The sequence below is a fragment of the Kogia breviceps genome, chromosome 19, assembly GCF_026419965.1.
Source record: "Kogia breviceps isolate mKogBre1 chromosome 19, mKogBre1 haplotype 1, whole genome shotgun sequence".
NCBI lineage: Eukaryota > Metazoa > Chordata > Mammalia > Artiodactyla > Physeteridae > Kogia > Kogia breviceps.
In genome coordinates this window covers 9,932,971-9,951,427 of record NC_081328.1, presented here as the reverse complement: position 1 = coordinate 9,951,427, position 18,457 = coordinate 9,932,971, and the positions used below count along the sequence as shown (strand labels likewise).

The 18,457-nt window shown below is 45.6% G+C and overlaps 1 long non-coding RNA gene across 1 annotated transcript in view; it reads right to left on the bottom strand.

Annotated features, from left to right (window-relative positions):
• Positions 1-18,457, bottom strand: part of LOC136793256 (uncharacterized) — a 95,574-nt gene that overhangs the window by 13,095 nt on the left and 64,022 nt on the right. Inside the window, exons 3-4 of the long non-coding RNA XR_010838294.1 lie at positions 8,750-8,888; positions 4,905-4,953 (exon numbers count right to left, since the gene is read on the bottom strand). This is a non-coding gene — a long non-coding RNA (uncharacterized lncRNA). The remainder of the gene's footprint in view (positions 1-4,904; positions 4,954-8,749; positions 8,889-18,457) is intronic.

The window sequence follows — 18,457 nt, the reverse complement described above, 5'->3', positions numbered from 1 at the left end:
TTCCTGTACGGATTAAACGTGATACATGCCCAGGCAAACAGAATACACGACATATGCTTAGTGCTTCACAAACATCAGCTGCTGATTTTACCACTCGTGTCTCTGAGTCTCAGCCTGTCCACCTGTATCATGAAGCCAGTGTTCCCAACGCAAGGGTTTGTCTAAGGATTAAATGATGATAGGTTGATGAAAATGTTCACGAAGAGTATTGGGGTAGTGGCAGTTACACCATGTAACGCCAATATATCTACTCTTTCTCAAACGTTCCTTCTCCTTCCACACCCCCGAGCCTTCGATCGAGCCCTTCTCTCCGCCTGGGAGGCCTCCCTCCCTCTGCCCTTGCCTGGCCTTCCCTCAACATTCTGCTTAGCCCATCTATCCCCAGAGCTATGTATTAGTTACTTTACTTCTGTCTCCCGTTAGGTTGTGAGCTCTTGTAGGGCGCGGGGCTGGAGTTCCCACGCCACGGGGTCTGCAGCTCCCTGCTCAAAGCTGTGCCCGTGATGGGCGCTTGATAAATGTGGGTTTAATGGGATTACGATAAAAGAATCAAGGGGAGCAGCTATCTCTCCTTTAACTTCTCTTCCAATCAGATGTCTCACTGCTTCTCCAGGATAGGAATTAATGGAATCAAGGGCCAGTTTCCTAGAGAAAAGTAGCCAAGTTAGGATTTTAGAAATAATTGTGGTTCTGTGTTATGTCCCATTTGAGGGAGGAGAGGAGACTCAGATAAGCAAAGTCACAGCAAGCAGGCAGAGGTATCCCCATTGCTCTTAATAAAGGAGGCACTTAATCTCTTAAGATCATGTACGAAGTGCCCTCCCGCCAGCTAAGATGCCTTGCAATACCTAAGCATCCCCGTCTGTCACGTGGAGGCTCAGAGCTGGAGCCACAGGCCCCCTGGCTCTGCTTCAAGTTCTGGCTGCCCGCACAGTCTTCCAGGGTGGCGTTTGCTCAGCCTCTGCTCGAGTCCAGGAGGTCTCGCTTCTCTGGAGCTCCAGGTCATCGGCCGTTTCCCGCTGCTTCCTTCGCGGCCCATTTCCCAGGCCTTGGTGCATCTCCAGCCTGGACCATCCTTTGGCTCCTTTGCCAGGGTTCTTGCTCCCCCAGGCTCCCACTCCAGTGCATCCTTCACACTATCTTTCTGGAGCACACACCTGAAAATGCCCTGTCCTCCTTTTTCACTTGGAAAACTCCTATTCTTCCTTCAAAACCCAGCTTAAATGTTACCTCATCTCTAAAGCTCTTTTCTAAACTGTCTATACAGAAGCCTACTCCCTTAACTCCCATGTATCTCTTGTAACACTTGCCACATTACAGAAGCTTGTTTTGACATGTCTCTCTTCCCTGCCATGTGCCCTTAAAGAACCTGAACAATGTTTGAGGAATTCTCTGTGTTTCTGGTGCCAGCGGAGGTGAGAGGATGGAAGGAAGGTGCTCTTCATCTCGAGCACGACCAAAGTTCCCCGGGAAGCAGCTTTCTCTGCCCTTCACGGGGTCCTCTGCAATTCCCTGGCTTGGGGGTATAGGTGGTGCTAAGAAGGTTAGTAGTTCTAGCTAAGCAGACAGAGGTCAGCGCAAGGTCCTGCCCCAGTGAGAAGACTGGAGAGCAAATCAAGGAACCGGATGCAGGCACGGAGAGCTGGGAGAAGACAGAGGCTGCCTGGGTACCAGCTGCCCAGGGCTCACCCTCAAAACAGGGCTAAGGCACCTTGGCCTTGCAGAAGCTCATGGAGGGTCTGAGCCTGGCAGAATGACTGCTCTAAGCTGTGAGCTCCTAGGGGATAGATATTGGCTCTTTGCTCTGTCTTCCAGCATCTCCTGGCACAGAGCCGAACAATGAGAGTATCTGTGGAACCAAGTGGCAGGATGCGGCTCGCTGGCTGGGGTTGGTGCAGAGAGCAGAGGGCAGAGAGCCTGTAGTTTGGAGGCATCAGGGCCTGAAGCCACGCAGAGCTGGGGAAAGCAGGGGTGGACACACACACACACCACAGACCCCAGGAGCCCAGCTTCGGCCTCCCAACTTCCCAGCCATTAACGATCGCTATGCTCTGTTCTAGTTGGGTTGAGTCGCCTTTGCCAGAGCCCTGGGGTCTATCCACTTCCTCACAGTGATCTGGAGGCCCTTTAAGAGCAGACGATGTAGCGCCCTTTATGCAATCAGCGGCTCTGCATGTCCCATCTGGGGCCTGACTTTCCCAGCTCCGCTGGAGGCTGCCAGTCTGGGCTGTGGGCTCTGAGCGGTGCATTTCCAGAGCGTGTCATCAAGAAGAAGTTACATCAGAGTGTGAGCAGTGATTATCTCTGGGTGATTGGTTTTCAGGAGAGTTTAACTGTCTTCCTTATCCTTTTCAACACCTTCCTAATATAGACAATATACCCATACTATCTTGACGACCCGAAAATGTAACAACAAATACTATCTGTAGTGTAAAGAAAAGTATCATGAGAATACCGCCTATGTGGTGTGGAATTGACATGGTTGGAAGAGTTAGGAAAGACTTGGGAAGACGTTTAGGATTCTGGAAGGATGTGAAAGCAGTGGGATGCCACCTGTATCCTTGACTAGCGCGTGGTGCATTGGGTGGGGTGGCAGGACCTGCTCAGGTGCAGCGGGAGATGTGGCGATAACAGAAGGATGGGCCCAACTCTGAAAAGTTCTGAATGCCAGGAGAGACACAGACCTGATCTTGAAGGAGACAGGGAGCCATCGGGGACCGGTGAGCTGGGGAGCTCCGGGTCAGTGCCGAGCTGCTGATGCACCAGTCTGGCTGCAGTAACAGCGTGGAACGTGGTCATTTCAGTGGGTGAGGTGGGATGGGAGACTGAGCTGCCGTGGTGGGGGGCTGGGGAAGGGAGCAGACACGGGGGGGCAGGGCAGGATTCTGCCGGGCAAACCTTCTGAACCAGAGGGAGATGGGAGGCCCATTTGAAGAGCTGCGATGCTCGGGGAGGCAGAGGAAGAGGGGTACAGGGGAGTGGCGTGCTCAGAGCCACCCGAGGTAGACCTCTCTGCGTCCCTCCTGCCACAGACTTAGTGCAAGTCCCCATCATCTTCCCCCTGAATGGCCAGTACAGCTTCCTAACTGCACCACTGTGCTCCCCTGTGGCGCCCTCACACCCAGGCTCCAAGGGCAGCCAGTGGGCCCTTGGTAGAGCAGGGCCCCTCAGACTTGGAGGTGCACACGAGTCATGGGGGCCCTGTTAACATGCAGGTTCTGATTCAGTAGGTCCAGGGCGAGGTCAGAGAGTCTGCCTTTCCAACATATTCCGGGTGATGGCCAGCTGGCTAACCCTCGGACCGCACCTCGAATAGCGGGATTCCAAAACCCAAGTCTGGTCATCTGACTCTCTTATGTAAAACACTTCCGCGATACCCCACGGCCCAACCAGTTGGGTCCAAAGTGCTTCCTTCACAAGGCTCCTGAGGCCCTCCAGGACCCGGCTCTGGCCACCTTCCAGCCTCTTCCCGTTCCACTCAGCCCCCCTCTTTCTCTTCTCTCCAGCTGGACTGAACTTCCCCTCTTCACCTGTGAGCTGCTCCTTGACCTCCAGAACGTCCCTCATGAACTCGCTGCCCGGAACACCGCAATTCTACACAACCACCATCACCATGCACACATGCATGTGCACACGTACACACACACACACACACTCATGTGTGCACAGTATCTCTTGGCCTGTGGAAGCCTGTCTTAACCTCCCGTGTCCCCAGTTGGCAGCATTTATGTATTTAACTGTTCTGTGTCTTTCCCCCTCATCGGCTGGTGGTAGGCATTGATACACTTTTTTGAGTAGGTCTGAGCCCAACATTCAAATCTAGTCCATGTGACTTCGAGACCAGTGATATTTCATGAAACCACATTTCTCCCTTTTCAGGTAGAACTCAGGAAGTCCACCTGAGCAAGCCCTGTCTTCCATGTGTATTTGAACAACCAAACACAGCCTCCAGTATCTAATACTCTGGACCCTCCTCACTCAGGAGCCACCTGGCTCCTTCCCCACTGCTGAGGTCACTGAGGTTCCATTACGCTCTGGCCCTGACATAGGTCCTGAATCAGGAGCTCAGAGGATGCTGGTCCTTCTCTGACCTGGAGCCCTGGAGCTGGTACCTTGGATCCTGGTGTCTACTGAAAGTCAGCACCACCTTACCCCACAGCCCAGGGACCACCTTTTCCCTGATGCCTGCATGCTGCTTGAAGGGTTCCCCCAGGGTTTCAGGTTTGGACTCTGTCAACTGTGTCATCAGGTCTGGGCTGTGGTCTCTGGCTAGAGTCCTGATCTCATCATCCATTCAGTCTACTAGGTGGCTATTACCTGAGCTCTATCAAGACACTCTGTCACCTCCACCTGGACCGCCTTGACACCTATGGGCAGTCGGTGTGGTCCCATCTTCTCCAGGGTTAATATCAGCTGGTCAGGCTGGAAATCCCTCTTTACTGACAGTTGGGCATTTCTCCAACCCTTATCCCATTCCCCCCAAACTGTGCCTAGCTTGGGTTGAGATTCTGCCCATTTTATCACCTCCAATCTGTTGATGCAGTTAGTATTTCCATGCCCAGAAGGTCACAAGAAATTCCCAGCAGCTCGGTTGAGGACTCATATTCTAGGGTCTTACACTAGGTTGCACAGCTCTGTTGTACTATATGTGTAAATGGTGCCCATTGGAGCAACACACATGGCTGCCCTACAATCTGACTCCCTGGGCAGAGATCTTTCCGTAACCACAGACCAGGTTAGCATGAGGCTAGGAGACCTCCATATGACCACATGGGGGGGTTCCCACTGAGTCAATCCTGGGGTCTCAAGGATTCTGATGGAAGGTCATCAGCAGAAAATACCAGCTGAGGTGACCCCATTTTACCTCCGTGAGTCACTGAGAGTTTCAGATTCTCATCACTTACTGAGGCCGAAGTCCAAATGCAGATGACCTCTCTTGAGTCTGGGAAGGGCCTGAGAAAAGAGGAACCATCATTAAGGAATCTGATGAGATTCTGATTACTGCTAACCAAGCTGGATTTTCCTTTTAAATTATCCGTCAACACAAGTTCAAATGTTTGTGTCCAGGCAGCCATCTAAAAATTAAATACGCTGCAACAGTTAGGAAAAAATGCCCTGTCAGAAACACCAAAACTGAATTTGATTACTGATTATTCTGTGAATGAATTTATTCTGTTTTAGGTATCTCAGCTAGACTTTAGGAGCTTGTGATGAAAGGAAAGAGGGGGCGGTCTGCATTCTGTTGCTATTTAACCCTCTACCATGCTGACCCAAGTGGTGGGCCCGCTTATCCCTCTGGCTTATCCCTGTGACTCTGAGCAATGCTAATTAGCATTTCCCTAAAGCCTGAATTCCTACTCTTTAACCCAGGCACTGGGTTCTCTGGAGTCCTGTTAGTAGAATGTTCTGGAATCTTGCTTGTGGTCCATCCAAGAGCACTTCCATAAACTGTTGGTTAAAGAAAATTGAGACTTTCCAGAGAGTTGTACTTGGAGTCAGCAGATCTCACATTTGGGAGTTTATCCTAAAGAGATACGTGACATGTTCAGAAAGATAAAGGCATGGTTCCAGGGCTTGGGGTGGGGGAGGGGTGAATAGGCAGAGCACATAGGATTTTTAGGGAAGTGCAAATACTCTGTATGATACTATAATGATGGGTGCATGCCATTATACATTTGTTCAAACCTGTTGAATGTACAGCACCAAGGGTGAACCCTAATGTTAACTATGGATTTGGGGTGATTATGGTGTGTCAGTGAAGGTTCATCAGCTGTAACAAATGTATCCTCTGCCTCTGGTGGGGACGTTGATGATGGAAGAGGCTGTGCATGTGTGTGTGTGTGGGGGGGGGGGGGCATATACAGGGAGTCTCTGTAAGTTGGCCTTAATTTTGCTGTGAACCTGAACCTGTTCTAAAAAAAATAAAGTTCTTTTTTTATATAAGATTAAAGGCAAGAGAAATCAAAGCATTGTATAAAATAACAAATGAGAGTGAGAACTTTCATTGGTTTCACAGAATCTGGGGAACAATCATTGGAATTCGGGTTACACCAAAAAGGAGGGGCCCTCATAAATATCCTAGGCTTTTAGTTGGGACCTCTGAAGGGTCACACTGAAGCACTGATGGCTAACCAGAGACAGACCAGGCTTTTAACAATTAAAGGACAGGCTCAAATTGCCACATAAATGGAATACAGGAGAAAATTAATGTAATTATCTCAATAATGCAAAAAAACATAAAAAATTCAATACTCTTATGATTAAAAACTTACAGAAAATGAAGAATAAAAAGAGACTCCCTTCATCTGATAAATCTACAGCAAATTTTATACTTAATAGCAAAATATGAGAAGCTTTTCCCTAGAGTTTGGGAACAGTTTACTGTCAGAATTTCTATTCTGCCTTGTATTAGTGGTCCTAGCCAGTGCAATGAGGAAAGAAAATATTTTTGAGTGTACTGGGTGAGAAAAAAAATATTAAGTTGTCATTTTTTTACCAATGACATGATTGCAATACATAGAAAATCCAAAAGAATTTACAGACAATTATCACAGTAAATACATTAATTTAGCCAGGTCACTGAGTATAAGATCAATATACAGAAATCAATCATGTCTTTATATGCTAGCCACAAACGGTTGGAAAATGAAAAAATTTAAAGTCTACTGCTTATAATAGCATAAAAAATCAAATACTTAGATATAAATCTAATAAAAGAGTTCAGAGAATTCAACTATAAACTATAAAATGTTATTAGAGAAATTAAAGAAGACCTAAATAAATGAGGGGATATATATTTATACATATATGTTTATATATGTATAGTTTATAAGTTTATAGACTAGGAGACTCAATATTATAGAGATGTCAATTTTCTTCAAATTGATTTACAGATTTAAAATAATACTGATAAAATCCCAGCAGGTGCTGTGATTTTATAGAAACTGATAAGACAATTCTGAAGTTTATATAAAATGAAAAGGGCTAAGAACATTCAAGACAATCTTGACACTATCAGCTATCAAGATTTTTCAAATAAAGGGACAGTAATTAACAGCATATGGAACAAAGATAAGCACATAGAGAACGTATAAAATGGCCCACCTATATGTGTGGATGAGTGTGTGTATGTGTACATACCCAACTGATTTATGAATGTTGACCCCTACCTCACAACATATACAAAAACTAATTCCAGATAGAGCACAGACTCAAGTAGAAAAGCTAAAACAATAAAGCTTCTAGGACACAATAAAGGGAACCATCTTCATAACCTTGGAGCAGGCAAAGATTTCTCAAACAAGACACCAAAGCAATACCCTTAAATGAAATGATTGACAGTTGGACTACATTAAAATTCATTCATCAAATGACCCATTAAGAGAGTAAAAAGACCAGCCAATGTGGGAAAAGATATTTTCAACACATATAACCAACAAAGGACTAATAGAGAATATGTTTAGAACACCTGCAAATAAATAAAAGAAAGGGTAATAGAAAACCAGTCTAAATAGTTGAGCAGGTGCTTTACAAAAGAGGATATTGAAACAGCCAATAAACTAAAAATATGTTCAAAATCTTTGGTTATCGGGGAAACACACTTTAAAACCACTGTTCATGAGACAGTCCAAAATAAAAAAGATTTGGGAATTCCCTGGCGGTCCAGTAGTTAGGACTGAGCTTCCACTGCAGGGGGCACGGGTTTGATCCCTGGTTGGGGAACTAAGATCCCATAAGCCGTGCGGTGCCACCAAAAAAAAAAAAAAAATTAAAAATATTTTTTAAAAATCAAATAAAAAAAGACTTGAAGTACTGACAAAAATGTGGAATGGCTACAATGTTCGTACACTGCTTGTGGGAATATAATTTTGCACAACCATTTTATAAAAGAGTGGCAGCACCTGCCAAAGGTGAGAAGATGCATACCCTATACCCGGCAACCCGGTCCTGGACACAGGAGCAACAGAAACGCCCATCTATGTCTGTAGAAGATATGTATTAGAGTGTCCATAGCAATGTCACCTGTGCTAGGCAAAAACTGGCAACAGTTCCAAAGCCCATTAAAGAGGGATGGGTAAATCAGTTAGAGTATATTCATAGCATGAAATATTAAACAAAAATAACCAAGCAACTGAGAGTCACAATAACATGCATGAATCTCACAGTGTTGAACAAAAAGCCAGACACAGGAGAACACATATCCTATGGTCCCATTTATGTAAAATTCTCAATTAGGCAAAATTAGCCCATTGGTGCTGGGGAGTCAGGATACTGGTTCCCACTGGGAAAGACTGACTGGGCGGCGGGGAATACAAGTGAATTTCTAGGGGGCTGGTAATGTTTTATTTCTTGATCTGGATAGAGCTTATCTGGATGTGGTCACTGTGAGAAATTTTAACAAACTGTCGATTTGTAATTTGTGTACTTTTCAGAACATATGTTGTACTCCAATAAAATGGTGTGTATATATATATATATATATTTATATAAAATATATTTATAAATATATATTAAAAGGAATATACTCAACTTTGCTCTGGAGGCAAGGCAAACAGGCAAAGGGTAGAAAAAGGACAGTCTTATAGATTAACGATGGGGCTGATGAAAAACACACCTGTTAGGTAGGGAGTACCCTTGTTGGACTAGGAAGGAAAAGATGGCGAGAAGAGGTTGTAGTTTCTCCCATCTTTTCCTCTAAATTCTAGGAGATGAACTTGTCAGCCAAGCTCTTACCCAATTTGATACTCACCACAGATCCTTAATAACTTGTTCTTTGCTGAGAATAAACATATGCGTCCCAGTGAATTGATGATGATTTTATTGACTTGGGAGTTGAGGGGATTGTTTCTTGTTTTCTGCTTCACCACACCGTAGTCCAAACACAGCCCCTGTTGAAGAGGAGAAAAATCCATAGAGGACTTGAGTTTATTGGGTATGACCTTATGACTTTCTATCATGAAATAATTTCTGGAATTGGATCCAGAAAGTAAAACAAATCACCGAGTGCGTACAGATTTCGGAATATCTTCTTCCCCACCTCCACTTTTGACCCATCGGCCTATGACTTTAAATGCTTGGTCTTTCTCAACACTAGGACAAAACAGGTGCGTGCACGCACACACACACACACACACACACAGACACACACACACACACACACACACAACGGCTTCCTGGCTCTCAGCCCACACTCTTCCCGTTATTTCCTGCACCTTCTATTTTTTTTCTTTCTTGGCCGTACCACATAACACGCGCAATCTTAGTTCCCCACCCAGGGATCGAACCCCTGGCCCCCGCAGTGGAAGCTCGGAGTCCTAACCACGGGACCGCCAGCGAAGTCCCCTCCTGCATCCTCTTTGGACATCCCTTTGCTGAGTGCCATGGTGTTGGCCTCAGTTGACAAGATGATCTCTCTGCCCCACAGCCCTTACTCAGAACCAGACCCTGGTTCTCTGAGTCCTCCTGCCTCTTTTGGAAGCAAACATGTGGGCACAGGACAAAAAATCCCTTTGAACCTGTTAAGGATTCAGTAAATTGAATTCTGAGGCACAAAGAATCAGCTGGGGCCCCAGCGTGGCCTCGCAGTTTTAGCTGAATCCTCTGCTCATTGTCAGGAGTGTCTCTGTCCACAGAAGGTGATGCAGAATGGGCCAGTCCGACCTTTGAAACCTCTGCTCCTCCCCTTCTCCACCAGCACCCGTCTGGGCCGCCAAAGTAGTCTTCCTGCTTCTAGCGGCCACTCTTCCGCTTCATTCACTCATTCATTCATCCACCCATCATCTATAATTCACGTATTCCACACTACAGGGACAAGTCCTGGAGCTTGAAGAGCCCCCAAAGTACATCACTGTCTAACCACTGACCGTCGAGATTTGTAATTTCTTTGGCAATGTCTGTGGCCAAAGACTGCACAGCCCTCTTGAGGAGTAACCCCAAATGTGTGTCCTCTGGGACAAGAAGTACCCGACCCCTGAGGTCACTGAAAGTGCAGCATTCATGGTCATCTAGCTCAAGCAGCCACCTTTGCTAGAAGCCTCTTATAACACCCACCCCCCCACTCTGCCCCGGGAACCAGAGAAGGCAGACTTTAAAGAGCATACCCTTTCTGGGCCAGTCCTCGGGCTGATGTAGCGCCCCCTTGGGGCCTGGGGTACCATGGCAGCCCCAGGAATGGGTCTGGATGGCAGCCACCAGCATTTATAAGACTTTCATGACAGTTGCATTAATGCTGCTCTTGGCCCCAGTTTCATCACATCACCTGGCTCCCTTTCAGCACAGAGGCTGCTCAACGAAGGGTATAATTTCCTGACTCTAATGCATGACAAGGTTTCACTTAAAGGATAAAATAAAATTACCTTGGGAGGCTGACACTGGGAAGTCATAGATATGACTTGGTCTGCAGGAACATTCAGGGCTGGGCAGATCAGGGCGAGCTCATGTGAATCCTCTGTGCTTATGACCATAGCACAGCCTCCCTATGACTTGCAGTTGCTGGTTCCATGGCCAGGGTCTAGGACTGAAGCTAGACTGGCCAGAGTCAGGACCCTTTTTCTGATCACAGTGTGTGATGGTCCTAAATTGAATTGGCCCTTTCATGACTGCAACCTATGACCTTAGGAACAGCCATTCCATGCTCTAACCACTGAGAACTCTGGCCACCTTTTCCTCCAACGAGGATCCCTCCCAAAGCTGGAAGCTTCACCAGTCATGCATGTGGCTTTATTGAAGACCTGAGTCACATGGAACCTTGCGGACCTGGGGTTCACAGATGTATTAAGTACCCTCTCCCACCAGAGCCCCCTGCAGGGCCCACTTCCAAGCTGTCGTTGGACAAGTCCTCCCTCAACCACCTGACCTTGCTTCTAGGTATGGACGGAAGCACCTGTGTGCAGGGGATGAACTGTAATTAGGGGCAGAGTCTGGGTTTAAGTCCTCGCACAATTAATAATCCACTGACTATTAAATTGGAAAGAGAAGGGGGTCTACAGCACAGGAACAACCTGAGAGAGACAACTTGGAGAGGGGATAAGGGTCAGAAGACCCTAGCTTGGCCAAAAACTTCCTGGGCGACCATGGACAGCACCATTCTTCTCTCCAAACCTCCACTTCCTGTACCTGCAAATCTCCCTTTGGAAACTAGTAATAACCTCTGAGACACCTCCACCTCTGAGACCCTGGGAAAGAACCCAAAAAGCGTTCAGTATAAAATCAGATCTGTAGAAAATTCAGGCTGACGGAAGAGTCCTCCTCCAATCCAGCTAATTCACCAGAGCTTCAGCTTTCGGGCCTTAATGAAAGTTAAGACTCAGAGCTGACTGACTGTACTTGAACTACCCCATTTATAACTCACACCCCTGACAGATCTCTTTGGAGGGATTGAAGCTTGGGCTGAGGCAGTCTTCAAAGATGCAACACCAATTATTTTTAATATTCATGGAGCGAATCCATTCGGGGGCAGGTTTGGTGCTAAGCATAACAGCTGGACGTGCAGGTTGGAAAGAGACCTAATTTTAGAGTTGTTTTGACATTTTTCCAGGGTTTAGTCATTGGAGCCTGGGATAAGAGGAGCCCAGAAATAGGGGATGTCTCTCTTTAAAGTGTGTGTCTGTCCAGTGACTTTGGAAGCACAAAGAACTTCCGAGATAGAAAGGGTCAGGGGTCACTTTGGAAAACAGTTTCTTTAAGCATTAAACATACATCTACCTTATGGACCTGATATTTCACTCCTAGATATTTATCCAAGAGAGATGAAAACAGATACCCACAAAACTCCTTGCATAAGAATGTTCATAGGTTTTTCATGATAGTCTAAAACCAGATACAACCCAGATGTCCATCATCAAGAGAATGGATAAATTGTGGTAGAGCCATACCATGGAATATTACCCAGCAATAATTTTTTTAATCTATTGAGATATGCTGTCACATGGGCAAGTCTCAAATAATAATATGCTAAAGGAAAGTAGCCAAATACTGAAGAATACATACAGTGTGATTCCATTTATGTGAAATTCTGGGATAGGCAAACTGATCAAAATCAGATCAGAGGTTGCTCTGTGATGGGGGGTGGACACAATGGAACTTTCCAGAGTGAAGAAAGTGTCCTGTCCTGGACCCATCACATCTCTTCCCCTCCATGCCTCATGTTAAAGGCATTGATTGATTGATTTCCTGTCCCCATGCTTTCAGTCTTCTGTTTCGGCTCACGCCATTCCTTCCTCCAGGAAGTCCCCTCCTCAGCCAATGTCTGCAGGCCCAGATGCTCTCCATCTTCCAGGACCGAGTTAAAGTTTCCCCTTCTCCAAGAAGCCTTCCCTGCTCTACCCCTACCTAGTGGCAGTTACCCTGTCCTTCCAGCATTGACCCCTATAGTTTGGGGGCTTTTCTCCCTATCTTTCTTTTGGCTCGGACCATTCTTCGTAGTTTTGTTAACAGCAGGTTGTATCCATGCTTTAAATCCCTTTGCTATATGATGACCTTGCTGGCAGCCAAGGTTGTGTGGATTCCAGACACCCCAACCCCTAATAAAGAACCCACAGCAAATGACTGATATATACACAGGGAATGAAGGAACGAGTGACACACAAGTCTTCCTCTTTGCTTTTGTCAGACACTGCACTGTATTGTGTTCTGACTCCTTTTATTTTTCAGTCGTGCAGGATGCAAGCCACACCGATCTTTGCAGGAGCAGACTCTGGGCCCCCGGAGAGGGCTGGGCTGCCAACTTCTCATGGAGTAATTAAATGACAAATTACCTACAGGCTCTCAGCTGGAAAACCTATAGGAGCACAGCCTTTCCATAGTCGTATGGTTTAATCAAATCTGAATGCTTAGAAGAACTTCATAGCCTTTGTTCCACAGGCCTGTATTTGCAGATGGGGAAACTGAGGCTCAGAGCAGGACAGTGGTTCATTCAAGAAGACACAGGGCTGGGCTTCCCTGGTGGCGCGGTGGTTGGGAGTCCGCCTGGCGATGCGGGGGACGCAGGTTCGTGCCCCGGCCCGGGAAGATCCCACGTGCCGCGGAGCGGCTGGGCCCGTGAGCCGTGGCCGCTGCGCCTGCGCGTCCGGAGCCTGTGCTCCGCAACGGGAGACGCCACAGCGGCGAGAGGCCCGCGTACCGCAAACAAACAAACAAAAAAGGTAAGAATACACAGGGCTTTCTTTTTTCGCCTCATGTTTCCACGGAGAGAAGGAGCTTCCATTCCACTCACCAGGGTGGGACGGGATTGTAGGACTATTTCCCATCCTTTCCAACCCCTTCCTCCAAGAAGAGGAAAGCCTTATTGTGACCACTGGCCGCGCATTGCCCAGGCTTCCTCATCGACCGTCTTCACCCCCAGCTGCTTCCTCCACGCAGTAGGCTCTGCGATGGGATTCCCTCCCCGCACCAGTCACCTAGCGGGGGCCCAGATTCTCTAGGTATTCCAGCCCTCACTAGGTGGGTAAATGAAAGTCAGGGGGAAAAAGAAATTTGTCTGTCATATGTTGAGCTCTGTCCAAGGTGAGTTCATCAACCCACCTGTGTTAACAATACAGTTGATATTGTATTTTGATCCTTTTATGGCTTCTTGGGTTTGTCTTCAGAGTCATAGTTAATTGTCACCCTCATTCTCAACACGGGGGCAATTGGCAGTGCCCAGGAATAGAGAGCCACCCGCTCAAACAACTCCCCTAGAAGCGGGGTAGGAACCGGGGAAGAGGAAGTGTTAGGGCTGGCGCCCCAGTTTCTCGTCTGGGTGACCAGGTGGCTGCGCAAGTTGATATCTGGGGCAAAAACAGATGCTAAGGGGAGGAGCAGGTTCGGGGAGACGAAAGTGAGTTTAACTTTTGCCACACAGTCTGAAGAGGCCATGGAACATCTAGACGGAGATCTCCAGGAAAGAGATGGAGGTAGGACCTGGAGCTGCCGAGAGAGCCCTCGGCTGAAGGTAGAGCTTTCAGAGCCATGAGGGCACACAGGTGGGTATATGCCCACGGACAGTGTGCAAAGTGAGGTGAGGACTGAGGGCAGAGTATTCCAGGGCTCCAAGTCTGAGTGGTGGGGGGAGAATGAGAAAACCAGCAAAGACAGTGGTTCTCAAATTGTGGTCCACAGATCAACAGCACCAGCTTCCCCTAACAACTTGATAGATACACACATTTCCCGGCCCCAGCCCAGACCTACTGAGTCAGAAACTCTGGGCTTGAGGCCCCATCAGTGTTTTAATAAACCCTCCAGGTAATTCAGCTGCCCGTTAGCGTTTAAGAATCTCTGGCCTTAGGGATCATCTTCTCACACATCTTTAATTAGATTTATTTCTAGGTATTTTCTAAGCCTTTGGTAGGTTTTGATGCTATGATAAACGTTATTTTTAAATGTATTTTTCTGGCTGTTTGTTGCTGGCATATAGAAATACAATTGATTTCTATTGGTCTTGAAGTTCACTTATGAATTCTAATCATTGATCCACAGATTCATCCCTTTGGATTTCCTATGTGGCTGGTGAATGATATGAGATGATGACAGAGAAGAGGTCACGGGTTTAGAAATCAATAGAACTTCTGTAAACTCAGTAAGAAGCTATTTCTTTGGAGGAAAGGAGTCCAGAGTTAGACTGGAGGCTGTTCTGCTGTGTGCTACAGGGGTGTGCATGCGTACCCAGGCACGGAGAACTTTCCAGATATCATGCAGCTGAAGTGTGGGCTGGATCGCAGGAAAGCCAGAATCACAAGGGTAAAAACCGTGACAAAAATGCCCCATCCTTTGATATATCCATGCAAAAGGAAGTCATCCATTCCCGAGCAAGGTCTGCACTGCACACAAGTCAGGAGGTATTGTGGAGCTGCCTTCTTTGCCGACAAAGACTTTTCAGAGTAATGTGGCACATCAAAGGGCAACGCTGATGAGGGGATTAGTGGAATTTGGATTCTCCATCCCTTCGGCTGGGGAGGGAATGGAGCTCACGACCACCTGTGAAACAGCAGCCGGTGCTGGGTTCCTGGCACTCCATCCCCTGGGCTAGAAAAAGAAGGGAATCATGACCCACTGTCCTCTCTTTCTTCCTCTTTCCCTGCCTCTCCTCCTCCTCCTTCCTTTCCTTGATTATCCTAACTCCCATCCTGCGTGGCTGCCAAAGGCATGAAACCACAAGGAGTCAGGCAGAAATCTGTCGGGTGCCAAGCCTGTGGCAGAGGGAATTAACATGAGCCTCTCTTTCCAGGGAGACAGTGTCATAAAATGAACAGCATACAAGAGAGGGAAAAGAAAAATTTTAATTTAGGTCCCAGCTTTGGGTCAGCGGTGGGGAGGGTTTTGTAGTTTGGAAAGAGGGGGAAAAAAACCTGAATTTGGCAGACAGAGCTAACTGGATTTAGCTCTCAGGTGCACCACTGACTCCGAAGGACGCTAGGCAAAGTTATTTCCCTTCCTTTTTAAAAAAAAATGTTATTGAAGTATACTTGATTTACAATGCTGTGTTAATTTCTGCTGTACAGCAAAGTTATTCAGTTATACATATACATATATTCTTTTTCATATTCTTTTCCATTAATTTTTATCACAGGATATTGAATATAGTTCCCTGTGCTCTACAGTAGGACCTTGTTGTTTATCCATCCTATACATAAAAGTTTGCCTGGGGCTTCCCTGGTGGCGCAGTGGTTGAGAATCCGCCTGCCGATGCAGGGAACACGGGTTCGTGCCCGGGTCCGGGAAGATCCCACATGCCGCGGAGCGGCTGGGCCCGTGAGCCATGGCCGCTGAGCCTGCGCGTCCAGAGCCTGTGCTCTGCAACGGGAGAGGCCACGACAGTGAGAGGCCCGCGTACCAAAAAAAAAAAAAAGTTTGCCTGATTCCCCTTCCTGACTCTCAATTTCTTAGTTGATTAAATGGAAGCAATAATATATTTATGTTGGAAAGATTAATGGGATACTTACAGCTCTGGAAGGTGATGGACTTAAACTAACATGGAATCCCTCCATCTACAAATATTTAGAAATGCTAGATAAATACAAAATAATTACTTAGAAATCACAAAAAAGGACCCCCCCCCCACAAAAAAAAGGAACAGTAAATGTATGAGCTCAAAGACACAACAGTTCTGGTTCCACATGTTCAGCCGAAGACATAGACAAGAAATGTCCATAGCTGCATTTTATGAATAGCCCCAAACTGGAAACAGCCCAAATGTCCACCGTAAGTAAAATGGATAAACTGTGATATAGTCAAATAACGGACCAATGTAGACAACTACAGAAAGAAACTATGGTTATATACAACAGCATGAATGAAGTTTACAACAATTTTAAATGAAAGAAACAAGACACAAAAGAATACATACAATCTGAACCTCTTTATATCAAGTTCAAATAGAGATAAAAGCAACCATTCTGGAGCGCTGGATACATATATCTATTACAAACACTACCGTAAACAAATGATCAGACTTCGTATCCCCGGAGAAAACATGATGAGTAAATGCAACAGGAGATCCTGGATGGGATCTCGGAACAGAAAAAGGACCTTAGAGGGAAAACTGGCAAGATCCAAATAGAATCCAGAGTTTAGTTCATAACAATGAGCCAATGTTAATTTCTTAGTTTTAACAAATGTATCATGATTATAAAAATGTGCATATTAGAGGAAACTGGGCAAAGAATATATGAGAATTCTCTGTACTATCTTTGAATCTTTTCTGTAAATCTAAAATTATGCTGGAATAAAATGTATTATCAATATCAATAGATGTAGCAATCGCTGTCCTTATTTACCCGACTGATTTTAAAAATATATGCCACCCAAAAACCTGCACATGAATTTTTACAGGTACTATAATTACCTAAAACTGAAAGCAGCCAAGATGTTCTTCAGTACATGGGTGACCAAATAAACAAACTTTGGTACATCCATACGATGAAATACTATCCATCACTAAAAAGAAATGAACTATCAAGCCAGCAAAAGACATGGAGGACTCTTACATGCATATCACTGAGTTGAAGAAGCCAGTCTGAAAAGGCTACATACTGTATGATTTCAATTATATGACATTCTGGAAAAGGCAAAACTAGAGACAGTAAAAGGATCTGTGGCTGCCAGGGATTTGGCAGGGGTAGTGTTTGAATAAGCAAAGCACAAGGGACTTTTTAAGGCAGTGAAATTATTCTGTATACTTTAATAATGAATATATGACACTATGTGACTGACACTATGTGTCAAAACCCCATAGAACTTTACAGCACAGAGAATGAACTTTAATGTCTACAAATTAAAAAAGCAAAACATTTTAGGAGGTCAGGGGATTCGGGATGGAATGTAGAGGGTGACAAGAGAATCTAATTTTGCAAATGTATGAAACAATCTCACTAAAGGAGGTAGAGGGAAAAGATGCTGACCTAAGTAACTTTGGAAGTGAGTGGAGTCTGTATGACTAAAGGCAAAAGAAACTGTACATAAGGACTCTATTTCATAAAGTCATTTCCCATGAGAGTGTGGGGTATCAATTCTGGGAAACCAATATACCTGTATATTGAAATTGAACAATTAAGTAAATGGATGGTGGAAGGTCGGAGTCAGGTTCCTCACTGTTACAGGAGGAGGTAAGATAAGGGGAAGAGGATTGAAAAATCCATGCGGTGATGGATTAGAGGTGGAGACATCAGTATGGACTCACATTTGGTTTAATATACAGACAGAAGTTTATAAATGAAAATATTTATAGACATGTGTATACACATGAATTTGCATACATTAAAATATTTTATTTTATGTCAGCTGAGAGGACCTAGAAGCATCTACATCCCAATAGCAACAAACACTCCTAGCCCCCAGATCTTGGTTTCTGTGAACGTTCTCATGTAATAGAAACCAGGAATCATTGGAGAAATGGTTGATTCTAGGACTGGGGCAGGAAATATGTAAGATGAGCCTGGAGCCTCTTGTAGTGCCAGAGAGTAAGGAGGTGCTCAAAACACACACACACACACACACACACTCATTCACACACGAACACACGTGCGCACGTACACAGAAAGATGGGGATATGTCCAAGACACAGAGAAATCACCTGAAAGAGCTCCCAATGGCTGAAGCTGGAGCAATTTGAGCCACAAAACAGGTAAAGTAGTATTGGGTGAAACCCAAAGCATAAAATAAATATCCGCAAGTTCCTGCTGCTATAAATAAAGGATTGAATAATTAAGGAAATGATGTAGAGTCAAATCTCTCAAGCAGAAGAATTTCAAATATTTTATGTAGAGACTCTACCCTTAAGTTCTTAAGTCTGGACTCTGCAGAGGGACTTCCCCTCCCCCCCAAAAAAGTACAAAACTGAAATCAAGGGGAAAAAAGAGTAACTTTCCAACAGAGCAACCCGACAGGCACTGCCTGATGCCAGGTGATCAAGATTAACATCAAAGAGATATGTCATGTTGATAGTACGTATCCTTGGTATGATGTGATGAGAACGACAATTTAC